At 39.0% G+C, this 13,205-nt stretch overlaps 1 protein-coding gene and 1 pseudogene across 7 annotated transcripts in view; both read left to right on the forward strand.

The window, feature by feature from the left end:
- Positions 1-13,205, forward strand: part of MTF2 (metal response element binding transcription factor 2) — a 74,975-nt gene that overhangs the window by 22,425 nt on the left and 39,345 nt on the right. The window contains exon 3 of one of the 7 annotated variants that reach the window (XM_042251034.1): positions 5,256-5,437. The exons of the other annotated variants lie outside the window; for them this stretch is intronic. The gene's annotated coding sequence lies outside the window, so the exon portion shown is untranslated. The remainder of the gene's footprint in view (positions 1-5,255; positions 5,438-13,205) is intronic. 7 annotated transcript variants of the gene reach the window in all.
- LOC114111141 (U6 spliceosomal RNA) lies at positions 8,810-8,909 on the forward strand (annotated as a pseudogene).

The following is a 13,205-nucleotide window of genomic DNA, read 5'->3' on the forward strand; positions in this document are numbered from 1 at the left end:
CATGTGGGATCTTTGTTCCCCAACCAGGGATTCAGCCCACAGGCCCTGCAGTGGAAGGGCAGAGTCTTAACCACTACACCACCAGGGAAGTCTGTACCTTCACTCTTGATCGATAATTTGGCTCGTTATAAAGTTGATTTTCACCCTATTTATTTTTCACTTAGAATTTTAAATGAGTACTTTCACTGTCTTTCCGTGTTTCATGCTGCTGTAGTGATACCCAGGTGGCTTAGTGGTTAAGAATCCAGCTGCCAATGATAGTTTTATTTTTAGTTTTTTAAGAAACCTACATTCTGTTTTCCATAGTAGTTGTATCAATTTACATTCCCACCAGTAGTGCAGGAGGGTTCCCTTTTCTCCATACTCTCTCCAGCATTTATTGTTTGTAGAGTTTTTGATGATGGCCATTCTGACAAGTGTGAGGTAATGTCTCATTGTAGTTTTTATTTGCATTCTGTAATAATGAGTGATGTTGAGTATCTTTTCACATGTTTGTTGGCAGTCTGTATGTCATCTTTGGAAAAACGTTAGGTCTTTCACCCGTTTTTTGCTTGAGCTGCTTGTGCATTTTGAAAATTGACCCTTTATTATTGCTTCATTTGCATGTATATTCTCCCATTCTGAGTGTTGTCTTTTCGTCTTATTTATGATTTCCTTTGCTGTGTAAAAGCTTTTAAGTTTAATTAGGTCCCATTTGTTTATTTTTATTTTCATTACTCTGAGAAGTGAGTCAAAGAGGTTAGCATTTGTCAAGTGCTTTTTCTGCATCTGTTGAGATGATCATGTGGTTTTTATTATTCATTTTGTTAATGTTGTATATCAGATTGATTCATGAATGTTACACCATCTTTGCATCTCTGGATGATCCCACTCGATTATGGTGTGTGATTGTTTAATATTTTGTTGAATTCAGTTTGCTACTATTTTGTTGTTTTTTTTTGCATCGGTGTTTATCAGGGATATTAATTTGTGGTTTTCTTTTCTTGTGAATCTTTGGTTTTGGTCTCAGGCTAATGCTGGTCTCATAAAATGAATTTGGAATTGTTCTCTTGCCTTCTATTTTTTTGAAGGCGTTTGAGATGGATTTGCATTAATTCTTCATCGAATGTTCTGTAGAATTTAGCAATGAAGCCATTTGATTCTGGATTTTTGTTTGTTAGGAGTTTGTTTAAAAATTAATGGTTCCATCTCCACTTCAATCTGTTCAGATTTTCTCTTCATGATTCATTCTTGGCAGGTTGTATGTTTCTAGGAATTTGTTTTTTTTCTAGGAATTTGTTTTCTTCTGTGTTGTCCTTGTTGGTGTATAATTGTTCATTGTAGTCTTTTATGATTCTTTGTGTTTCTGTTGTATCAGTTGTAACATCTCCACTTTCATTTCTGATCTTATTGATTTCTCTTTTTCTTGGTAACTAGCTAAAGATTTGTCTATTTTGTTTATCTTTTCCAAGAACCATGTCTTAGGTTTCATCAGTTCAGTTCAGTTCAGTTCAGTTGCTCAGTCGTGTCTGACTCTTTGCGACCCCATGAATTGCAGCATGCCAGGCCTCCCTGTCCATCACCAACTCCTGGAGTTCACTCAGATTCATATCCTTCGAGTCAGTGATGCCATCCAGCCATCTCATCCTCTGTTGTCCCCTTCTCCTCCTGCCCCGAATCCCTCCCAGCATCAGAGTCTTTTCCAGTGAGTCAACTCTTCGCATGAGGTGGCCAAAGTACTGGAGTTTCAGCTTTAGCATCATTCTTTCCCAAGAAATCCCAGGGTTGATCTCCTTCAGAATGGACTGGTTGGATCTCCTTGCAGTCCAAGGGACTCTCAAGAGTCTTCTCCAACACCACAGTTCAAAAGCATCAATTCTTCGGCACTCAGCCTTCTTCACAGTCCAACTCTCACATCCATACATGACTACTTGGAAAAACCATAGCCTTGACTAGACAGACCTTTGTTGGCAAAGTAATGTCTCTGCTTTTGAATATACTATCTAGGTTGGCCATAACTTTTCTTCCAAGGAGTAAGCATCTTTTAATTTCATGGCTGTAGTCACCATCTGCAGTGATTTTGGACCCCCCAAAATAAAGTCTGATACTATTTCCACTGTTTCCCCATCTATTTCCCATGAAGTGATGGGACCGGATGCCATGATCTTCGTTTTCTGAATGTTGAGCTTTAAGCCAGCTTTTTCACTCTCCTCTTTCACTTTCATCAAGAAGCTTTTGAGTTCCTCTTCACTTTCTGCCAGAAGGGTGGTGTCATCTGCATATCTGAGGTTATTTATATTTCTCCCGGCAATCTTGATTCCAGCTTGTGTTTCTTCCAGTCCACTGTTTCTCATGATGCACTCTGCATAGAAGTTAAATAAGCAGGGTGACAATATACAGCCTTGACACACTCCTTTTCTGATTTGGAACCAATCTGTTGTTCCATATCCAGTTCTAACTGTTGCTTCCTGACCTGTATACAGGTTTCTCAAGAGGCAGGTTAGGTGGTCTGGTATTCCCATCTCTTTCAGAATTTTCCACGGTTTATTGTGATCCACAGAGTCAAAGGCTTTGGCATAGTCAATAAAGCAGAAATAGATGTTTTTCTGGAACTCTCTTGCCTTTTCCATGATCCAGCGGATGTTGGCAATTTGATATCTATTGTCTTTTTAGTCTCTATTTTATTTATTTCTGCTCTGATCTTTGTTATTTCCTTCTTTCTGCTAACTCTTGCCCTTGTTCTTCTCTTTCTAGTTCCTTGTAGTGTAAAGTTAGGTTGCTTACTATAGATTTTTCTGGTTTCCTGACATAGGCCTGTATTACTATGGAATTCCTTCTTAGAATTGCTTTTGCTGCATCCCGTATGTTTTGGTATGTTCTTTTTCCATCTTCATTTGTCTTAAGATATTTTTTAATATCTCTTTTGATTTTTCTTTGAATTGTTGGTTGTCCAGTAGTATGTCGTTTAATTACGTATTTGTGATTTTTTTCTTTTCTTTTTTTTTTTTTTCTTAAAATCTATTTGTAGTTTCATACCACTGTAGTGGGAAAAGACTAATAAAAGACACAGAAGGGCATTACATAATGGTAAAGGGGTCAATACAACAAGAGGATATAATATTTGTAAATACTTATGCACCCAGATGGGATCACTTAATGTTTAAACGATAATTAAGAGACCCAAGGGAGAAATACACAGCAGTACAATAATAATAGGGGACTTTAATACTCCCTTTTCATCAGTGGATAGATCATGCTGACAGAACCTCAAAAAGGAAACATTGACCTTAAATGATCCAAGTGGATTTTCATAGATATATACAGAACATTCCATTCAAAAGGAATAGAATATACTTTCTTCTATTCCATCATGTGTTTCATGTGTACATGAAATATTCTCCAAGATACATTATATATTAGGCTACAAAATAAGTCTTAACGTTTTTCTTTTCTATTAATAGATATTTTAAAAAGTGACTTATCTAAGTACTGCATTAGCCATATCTGAAAAGTTTTAATATATGATATTTTTATAATTGTTCAACTCAAAATACTTGATAATTTCCATTATGGTTGCTTCTTTGGCCCGTGGGTTATTTTAGAAGTATATGACTAAGTTTTTAAAATTTTAATTTATATTCTTATGGCTTTTTAGTTCTATACCATTGCAGTCAGAGAACATAAGCCATATGGCTTATGATTTTTATAGCTTGAAATTTGTTGAGACTTGTTTTATGTCTTAGTATATGGTCAGTGTTTATAAATATTTTGTCTAATAGACATCTGTTCTTTGATGAAACAGATAATTTAACATGGCTGCTGTTTTCCTCCTAATTTCCCTTGTATTATCCTCCCATTCTCTCAAGTTGAAAACCTGGGAATTATTCTAAATTTCTCGTTTGCTTTTAATACCACATGGAGTTAATTCTAGATATCTGTCCAGTATACTTTTAAAATTATTTAATATCATTACTAAAATGAAAACCTTGGAAAGCCTAAAGTATAAAAACTAAGTTACTCAAAGCCCTGCTATACATGACTCTAATTCATGTTGTTATTTTCTTGTTCATAGATTATTGTGGATTTATTACAGTTTCCATCTTTTCTCTCCTTTGATAGCATATATTTATTTGTATGTTTATTTATTCAGCTGGTATTGATAACCTATTATGTGCTAGGTACGGGGTATATGTAGGCTTCCCAAGTGGCTCAGTGGTAAAGAATCCACCTACCAATACAGGAGACACAGGTTCAATCCCTGGGTCAGGAAGATCCCCTGGAGAAGGAAATGGCAACCCACTCCAGTATTCTTGCCTGAAAAATCCTGTGGACAGAGGAGCGTGGCAAGTTACTCTCCACGGGGTTGCAAAGAGTCCAACATGACTGAGCACACGCGCGTGCCTTATATGCATTTTTCATTTGGCCAGTGTTATTTTTTGCTGCTTTTTCTCTGAAGTTTTGTACCTAGAAAAGTGTGTATTGTTGTGGAACTTAGTGCCTTTGCATATGTTCCCTAGGCTTACAAAGCCCTTTATAAAGTTCATCTGGGAAACTACTGCTCATGTTTCAGGTTAATCAGCTGAGTGTTGATGAAGTCTTGACTGATCTTGTCTCTTGCTCCTAGATAGATTAGAAATTCTTTCTGAGTTTGTTCATTATAGGAAATGTTTTTTCATGCCCTTTTGTTCCCCCATTTAGTCTGTGGTTCCTTGGTGTTATGTTATATATGTTTCTCTTACCACCTAGCATAGTACCTGGGATGTAGCAGATATTTAACAGGTAGAATCATCATATTTGCCTTAACTTCCGTTTGACCTCTTCTTCAAAATTGTTTGGGGAACGGACTGTTTTTGTTGCTTAAATTGTCTGGTTAATTAAAAGTATATTTGTTCTGAGATACCAGTTTTCAGCTACTAACAGCTTAGGAGACAAAAGTGTATGAGTTAGTTGTTTATAGTAAGGGTGTAATCTGGGACTACACTGGCATTCAAATGGTTAAGACTCTGCTTCCAGTGTAGGAAGTGCAGGTTTGATCCTTGGTTGGGGAACTAAGATCTCATGCTGTGCAGTGTGCCTCCTCCCCCCAAAAGAAAGCCATATACATATTTAATAGGTATTATTTTATACATAATTCACTGTGAATGGGAATTAGGATTCCAAGTCGCCTGGTCTATAATTTGTCATATAACTTATTTGCAGTGTTCCTAATACTTTCTACCCACTGTAATGGTTTCAAAATTTAAACCTGTGCTCTAATTGAGCGTGTTTCTTCTCAGCGTTGCCCAGCTGTAGGACTGAGGTATCTGCTGATTCTAAGCCTCTAGTGGTAACCCTGACCAGTGTTCCAGCAAGGTGACGGTGGAGAGGATAACATCGACAGTTGTGAGAAGTAAGATGTCCGTATCTTAAACAGGTGGACACTGCCCACTGACCCACACCCAGTTGTCTAGCTTTTCAGGTAAATAACGTGGAGGGGGTTCTGAAGAAAGACCTTCATACTTTGGCTTTTCAACCTAAGTTTTGCCTTACCAGCTAATAACCCTGAAGCTTATCTCATCACTCTTTAAGTTCTGTATCAGAAGGAAGAATTCACATGCAAATTCTTATAACCTCAGTCTTCAATCGGAGAAGGCAATGGCACCCCACTCCAGTATTCTTGCCTGGAAAATCCCATGGACGGAGGAGCCTGGTAGGCTGCAGTCCATGGGGTCGCTGAGGGTTGGACATGACAGAGCGACTTCACTTTCGCTTTTCATTATCATGCATTGGAAAAGGAAATGGCAACCCACTCCAGTGTTCTTGCCTGGAGAATCCCAGGGATGGGGGAGCCTGGTTGCCTGCCGTCTATGGGGTCGCACAGAGTCGGACATGACTGAAGCGACTTAGCAGCAGCAGCAGCAGCAGCAGTCTTAAATATCAGTGAACAAGGAAAAGTTCACTGAAAGCCTGTTGTATGAAAGGAGAGCCCAAGATAAACTGAAGAAATGATTCCTGAATAAGTAGATAATGGTAAGGGTTTACTGAGAAGTGAGCAAGTATGATGAAAAGAAGAGCCTCCATCTAGACACATCCTTATGAATTTTGAAGATATCAATGATAAAGGAAGATCCTAAAAACCTCCTGAAGGGAAAAAAGCACTAGCCTACCAGGGAGGAAAAAGCAGAGTGGCATAATTCTGATTTTCATTGTCAGTGCTAAGTGCTGGATGTAGTTTAGGAGTTCAGTCAGACTTCTGAGAGAATTATTTTCAACATAAAACTCTCTAGGACTGAATAGTTTTAGATACATAAAGATTCAGAATATGTACATGCACACATCTTTTTATTGCAAGCCGCTGGTTCAACAAAAGAATATATGATCCAGAAAATAAAGTGATAAGGGAAACTTCAAAGGTGATGGGGCCTAGAAGATTATTAGTGCAGATTGGTTCAGGAATGAGGAGAATTCTAATAGTAAAACTTATATGTGAGGAAAAAAATTGACAGTCTGACAATTTGAACTAAGGAGACACTAAACTAGTATATTAATAAGCAATTTTAGGAAAAATAAAAAGTGAATAAGAAAGGATATATAATAAATGTATGCCATTTAGCTGAGTAAAACACTTCATTGATTTCTTGAAAATAGTCCAGTAAGATTTGTAGAGGAAGGGGTTTGGTGATTATTGTTTTTATAATAAATAGTTAAGATCTGAAGTTGAACAATTAAAAAAGAGAAATATAAGCACATTATTTAGAAATATGGTGATACCTCCCAAGAGAAATGGGTGAAAGCATCAGTCTCTGGAGAGCAGGACTGAAATATGGGAAGGGATTGGTGGGGAACTACTGCATTTCATTTTAATCCTTTCTGTAATACTTGATTTAAAAAATGTAATCATTATTTTGTCTTCATTGTTTCTAAAACTAAGCACTTGAGTAGAGCAGCCATAAAGCTGCCTGCTTATGTTGTCTGTCCTCTAGGTCCAACCCTGTTTCCGTTAGATGTTCTACAGTGAAACCATAGCCAGTCAGAAGGCAGCCAACCTCAAACTTCATTTTGCTATATTTGCCTCAAAAGAGAATTTCTTCCCTGTTGCTTTAATGCAGGGTGAAGGTTCTGTAGATTGTCTTCTACTTCCCTTATATCTGGGCTCTGCTTTGGCCCTGCTTGACCTCATGAATTTGACTGTATTTTTGTGAAAGGTCCCATCAGAAGTGGCATCATTGTTAGGTTACATTATATTCTTCACATGTGATTATATCCCAAACACATGGTAGGGAAGGGAAGAAATTGTAGGAAAGAGCCTGGGCAAGATGGCAACTTTTACTCTTTAAGATGAGATGGGATTGATCAGGACATGAGATGCTTGGGGTTAAGGTAGCAGCAGAATAGGTTTTTTTTCCTTCCCTTTCTCCTTTGGCAGTGCTAGTCATTTCTTGCTATTGCATACCCTTTTGAGTTTCTGGATTGAGGTGAGTAAGAGGTGGAATGTGCTCCAGTGGGAGATTGCAGTAGTGAATTGGGACTAGATTTTTCTTCCCTGCTTTCTTTGCTGCTAAGTACTTACGGGTTGAAGGTTAGTGGCAGGGGTACTTGAGACATGGTTGTAGTGAATCTGTCTTGGCTTATTGGGTTTATTACAGAAAAATAAGGAAACCTTAAGCACAATAGAGGGACAGAAGTTCCTATCAGGGAGGTGAGTCACTTGTTTGGCTCTTAGACTGTTTTTAATTAAGAGTCCTGCTGATAATTTATTGATTACTGTGTTTCTACTGCATTCTGAGCACTGTGCTGTGTACCTGGGAAGTATTGGTAAACAAAACTGGGACAGTCTTTTCCCCTCTCAGAGAAGGGTTGAGAAGTAAAGACAAATTAGTGCTCCACTGTGCAAATGGAGCACAGTGTGGAAAGTACAGTGATTGGAGAGCTATATATAGTATACTAAGAAAGCATGTAACCTGAACTTGGTGGCTGGGCTTGAATCAGCCCTAAGAACTTAAGTTTTCATTCCAATCCCAAGGAAGGGCAATGCCAAAGAATGTTCAAACTACTGCACAATTGGACTCATCTCACATGCTAGCCAAGTAATGCTGAAAATTCTCCAAGCCAGTCTTCAACAGTCCATGAACCTTGAATTTCCAGGTGTTCAAGCTGGATTTAGAAAAGGCAGAGGAACCAGAGATCAAATTGCTGACATCCATTGGATCATAGAAAAAGCAAGAGAATTCCAGAAAAACATCTCCTTTATTGATTACATCAAAGCCTTTGACTGTGTAGATCACAGCAAACTGTGGAAAATTCTTCAAGAGATGGGAATACCAGATCTGCTTCCTGAGAAATCTGTATGCAGGTCAGGAAGCAACAGTTAGAACTGGACATGGGACAACAGACTGGTTCCAAATTGGGAAAGGAGTATGTCAAGGCTGTATACTGTCACCCTGCTTATTTAACTTATATGCAGAATACATCATGTGAAATGTCAGGCTGGATGAAGCACAAGCTGAAATCAAGATTGCTGGGAGAAACATCAGTAACTTCAGATAGGCAGATGACACCACCCTTATGGCAGAAAGTGAAGAGGAACTGGTGAGCCTCTTGATGAAAATGAAAGAGAAAAGTGAAAAAACTGGCGTAAAACTCAACATTGAAAAAAACTAAGATCATGGCATCTCATCCCATCACTTCATGGCACATAGATAGGGAAACAATGGAAATAGTGACAGACTTTCTTTTCTTGGGCTGCAGCATCACTGCAAATGGTGACTGCAGCCATGAAATTAACAGACACTTGGTCCTTGGAAGAAAAGCTATGACCAACCTAGACAGCATATTAAAAAGCAGAGACAACTCGCTTCGGCAGCACATATACTAAAATTGGAACAATACAGAGATTAGCATGGCCCCTGCGCAAGGATGATACACAAATTCGTGAAGTGTTCCATATTTTTTCACAGCAGGATCCTCTATGATCCACCTCCCAGAATACTGGAAATAAAAGCAAAAATAAACAAATGGGATCTAATTAAAATTAAAAGCTTCTGGACAACAAAGGAAACGATAAACAAGGTGAAAAGACAGCCTTCTGAATGGGAGAAAATAATAGCAAATGAAGCAACTGACAACTAATCTCAAAAATATACAAGCAACTTATGCAGCTCAATTCCAGAAAAATAAACAACCCAATCAAAAAATGGGCCAAAGAACTAAATAGACATTTCTCCAAAGAAGACGTATGGATGGCTAACAAACACATGAAAAGATGCTCAACATCACTCATTATCAGAGAAATGCAAATCAAGACCACAATGAGGTACCATTTCACACCAGTCAGAATGTCTGCAATCCAAAAATCTGCAAGCAATAAATGCTGGAGAGGGTGTGGAGATAAGGGAACCCTCTTATACTGTTGGTGGGAATGCAAACTAGTACAGCCACTATGGAAAACAGTGTGGAGATTCCTTAAAAAACTGGAAATAGAACTGCCATATGACCCAGCAATCCCACTGCTGGGCATACACACCGAGGAAACCAGAATTGAAAGAGACACATGTACCCCAATGTTCATTGCAGCACTGTTTATAATAGCCAGGACATGGAAACAACCTAGATGTCCATCAGCAGATGAATGGATAAGAAAGCTGTGGTACATATACACAATGGAGTATTACTCAGCCATTAAAAAGAATACATTTGAATCAGTTCTAATGAGATGGATGAAACTGGAGCCGATTATCCAGAGTGAAGTAAGCCAGAAAGAAAAACACCAATACAGTATACTAACACATATATATGGAATTTAGAAAGATGTAATGATGACCCTGTATGCGAGACAACAAAAGAGACACAGATGTATAGAACGGACTTTTGGACTGTGAGGGAGAGGGACAGGGTGGGATGATATGGGAGAATGGCACTGAAACGTGTATACTATCATGTAAGAAACGAATCGCCAGTCTATGTTTGATACAGGATACAGGATGCTTGGGGCTGGTGCACGGGGATGTTCCAGAGAGATGATATGGGGTGGGAGGTGGAAGGGGGTTTCAGGAATGGGAACTCATGTATACCCGTGGTAGATTCATGTCAGTGTATGGCAAAACCAATACAGTATTGTAAAATAAAATTAAAAAAAAAAAAAGGCAGAGACATTACTTTGCCTACAAAGGGCCGTTTAGTCAAAGCTATAGTTTTTCCAATAGTCAAGTATGGATGTGAGAGTTGGACTATAAAGAAAACTGAGTGCCGAAAAATTGATGCTTCTGAGCTGTGGTGTTGGAGAGAACTCTTGAGAGTCCCTTGGACTGCAAGGAGATCCAACCAGTCCATCTTGAAGGAGATCAGACCTGAATATTCATTGGAAGGACTGATGCTGAAGCTGAAACTCCAAAATTTTGGCTACCTGATGCGAGGAACTGACTCATTTGAAAAGACCCTAATGCTGGGAAAGATTGAAGGCAGGAGGAGAAGGGGACGACAGAGGATGAGATGCTTGGATGGCATCACCGACTCAATAGGCATGAGTTTAAGTAAGCGCTGGTAGTTGTTGATGCACAAGGAAGCCTGGTGTGCTGCAGTCCATGGGTTTGCAGAGTCGGACATGACTGAGTGATTGAACTGAACTGAAGAACTAAGAAGAAAGGTCTGTTTGAGTCTTTCCCACCAAGATCTTGAGCTTCGAAGATAGGAACCTTGACTGTCTCGTTTACCAGGCCTAGAATAGGCACTTAGTTCAGTTCAGTTCAGTCTCTCAGTCGTGTCCAACTCTTTGCGACCTCATGAATCGCAGCACACCAGGCCTCCCTGTTCGGAGTTCACTCAGACTCAAGTCCATCGAGTCCGTGATGCCATCCAGCCATCTCATCCTCGGTCGTCCCCTTCTCCTCTTGCCCCCAGTCCCTCACAGCATCAGAGTCTTATCCAGTGAGTCAACTCTTCTCATGAGGTGGCCAAAGTACTGGAGTTTCAGCTTTAGCATCATTCCTTCCCAAGAAATCCCAGGGCTGATCTCCTTCAGAATGGACTGGTTGGATCTCCTCACAGTCCAAGGGACTGTCGAGAGTCTTCTCCAACACCACAGTTCAAAAGCATCAATTCTTCGGTGCTCAGCCTTCTTCACAGTCCAACTCTCACATCCATACATGACCACAGGAAAAACCATAGCCTTGACTAGACGAACCTTAGTCAGCAAAGTAATGTCTCTGCTTTTGAATATACTATCTAGGTTGGTCATAACTTTTCTTCCAAGGAGTAAGCGTCTTAATTTCATGGCTGCAGTCACCATCTGTGGTGATTTTGGAGCCCAGAAAAATAAAGTCTGACACTGTTTCCCCATCTGTTTCCCATGAAGTGATGGGACCAGATGCCATGATCTTCGTTTTCTGAATGTTGAGCTTTAAGCCAACTTTTTGCTCTCCTCTTTCACTTTCATCAAGAGGCTTTTAGCTCCTCTTCACTTTCTGCCAGAAGGGTGGTGTCATCTGCATATCTGAGGTTATTGATATTTCTGCCGGCAATCTTGATTCCAGCTTGTGTTTCTTCCAGTCCAGTGTTTCTCATGATGTACTCTGCATAGAAGTTAAATAAGCAGGGTGACAATATACAGCCTTGACATACTCCTTTTCCTATTTAGAACCAGTCTGTTGTTCCATGTCCAGTACTTATTCAATATTTATTGAAGGAAAAATACTGAACCTGAAAGGACATTGAGTTTCTAATATTTCTTCTACCATTTTTGAGAAATTATACTGTCAAGTGCACAACTCATGTATTTTGTTTTTTTTTTAACTTTATTTTGTTATGGAGTATAGTTGATTGAGGGTTTCCCTAGTGGCTCAGACAGTTAAGAATCTGCCTGTAATGCAGGAGACCTAGGTTGGTTAGCAATGTTGTGTTAATTTCATGTGTACAGCAAAGTGATTCAGTTACATATATATAATAATCTTTTTTTTCCTTTCTTTTTTTTTTTTTTTTTTTTGACAGCATTGTGCATAATGTCGGATACTAGTTCCTTGATAAGGGCTTGAACTGTGCCCCCTGCTCTAGGAGTATCTTAACCACTGGACTCCCAGGGAAATCCCTCGTATATTTTAATATTAGCCTTGTAGTAGTCCTCAGAGATTATATCAGACAGATGAAATAAGCTGTCTGCGGTGTCACAAGTAATATTCAGATAATTTCCTAGTTAGCTGCAGGATGAATTGGGAAATGGGTTGGGGAGAAAAAAAAAGCCACACTATTTGAATTACGCATCTAGTTCTCAAGTTCTTGAGTCAAGGGTCTTAAGAGTCGAACACTACTGAGCGACTTCACTTTCACTTTTCCCTTTCATGCATTGGAGAAGGAAATGGCAACCCACTCCAGTGTTCTTGCCTGGAGAATCCCAGGGACAGAGGAGCCTGATGGGCTGCCGTCTGTAGGGTCACACAGAGTTGGACACGACTGAAGCGAACAAAGGAGTGGGTAGAATCCTTGGTCTCCACTTGATTAATTTTTTTTTTTCCCACTAGATTTCAAGGAAAGAAACTTTTTATCAAGGCAGTTTCTTTCAAGATGGATATCAATACTAGTGATGAAATGCTTCTCTAATAATAATAGCATTATAGGTACAGATATATTATAGATAGAGTCTTTATGTGTGTGTTGTCAAATAGTAAAATGCATGTGCGTGCTCATTCATGTCTGACTCTTTTAATGCCATGGACTGAGCCCAGTGGGATCCTCTATCCATGGAATTTTCCAGGCAAGAATACTGGAGCAGATTGTCATTTCCTACTCCAGGGGATCTTCCCGACCCAGGGATTGAACCCATGTCTTTTTCATCTCTTGCCTTGGCAAGTGGATTCTTTACCACTGTGCCAAAGGCAAATAGGAAATAGTGATAGTAGTAATGAATATTTTTGAGAGATGATTTGAGTCCTGCTACTCAGTTACCTATAATGTATGTCACTAGTATACAGTGTCATCCCAAGTCTATGGCCACTATATGTCTAGTTTCTCCAATCCTCAGTCAAATCCCTTCTCTCATTTACCAATTGTCTTAACATACCCACTGGAATATAATTAATATATTTTAAATATATTCTTATGTATGTATGTGTTCTTATGTATGGTGTTACATGTGCATTTTTAAGTTTGCGTGATAATTGTGCTATAAATTTTGTTCTGTTTTCATCTGTGCTTTTGCAGAATATTTCCATGTTTTTGAATCTCTTCTTCATTTCCAAGATCAAAACAGTATTCTACAT

The sequence above is a fragment of the Ovis aries genome, chromosome 1, assembly GCF_016772045.2.
Source record: "Ovis aries strain OAR_USU_Benz2616 breed Rambouillet chromosome 1, ARS-UI_Ramb_v3.0, whole genome shotgun sequence".
NCBI lineage: Eukaryota > Metazoa > Chordata > Mammalia > Artiodactyla > Bovidae > Ovis > Ovis aries.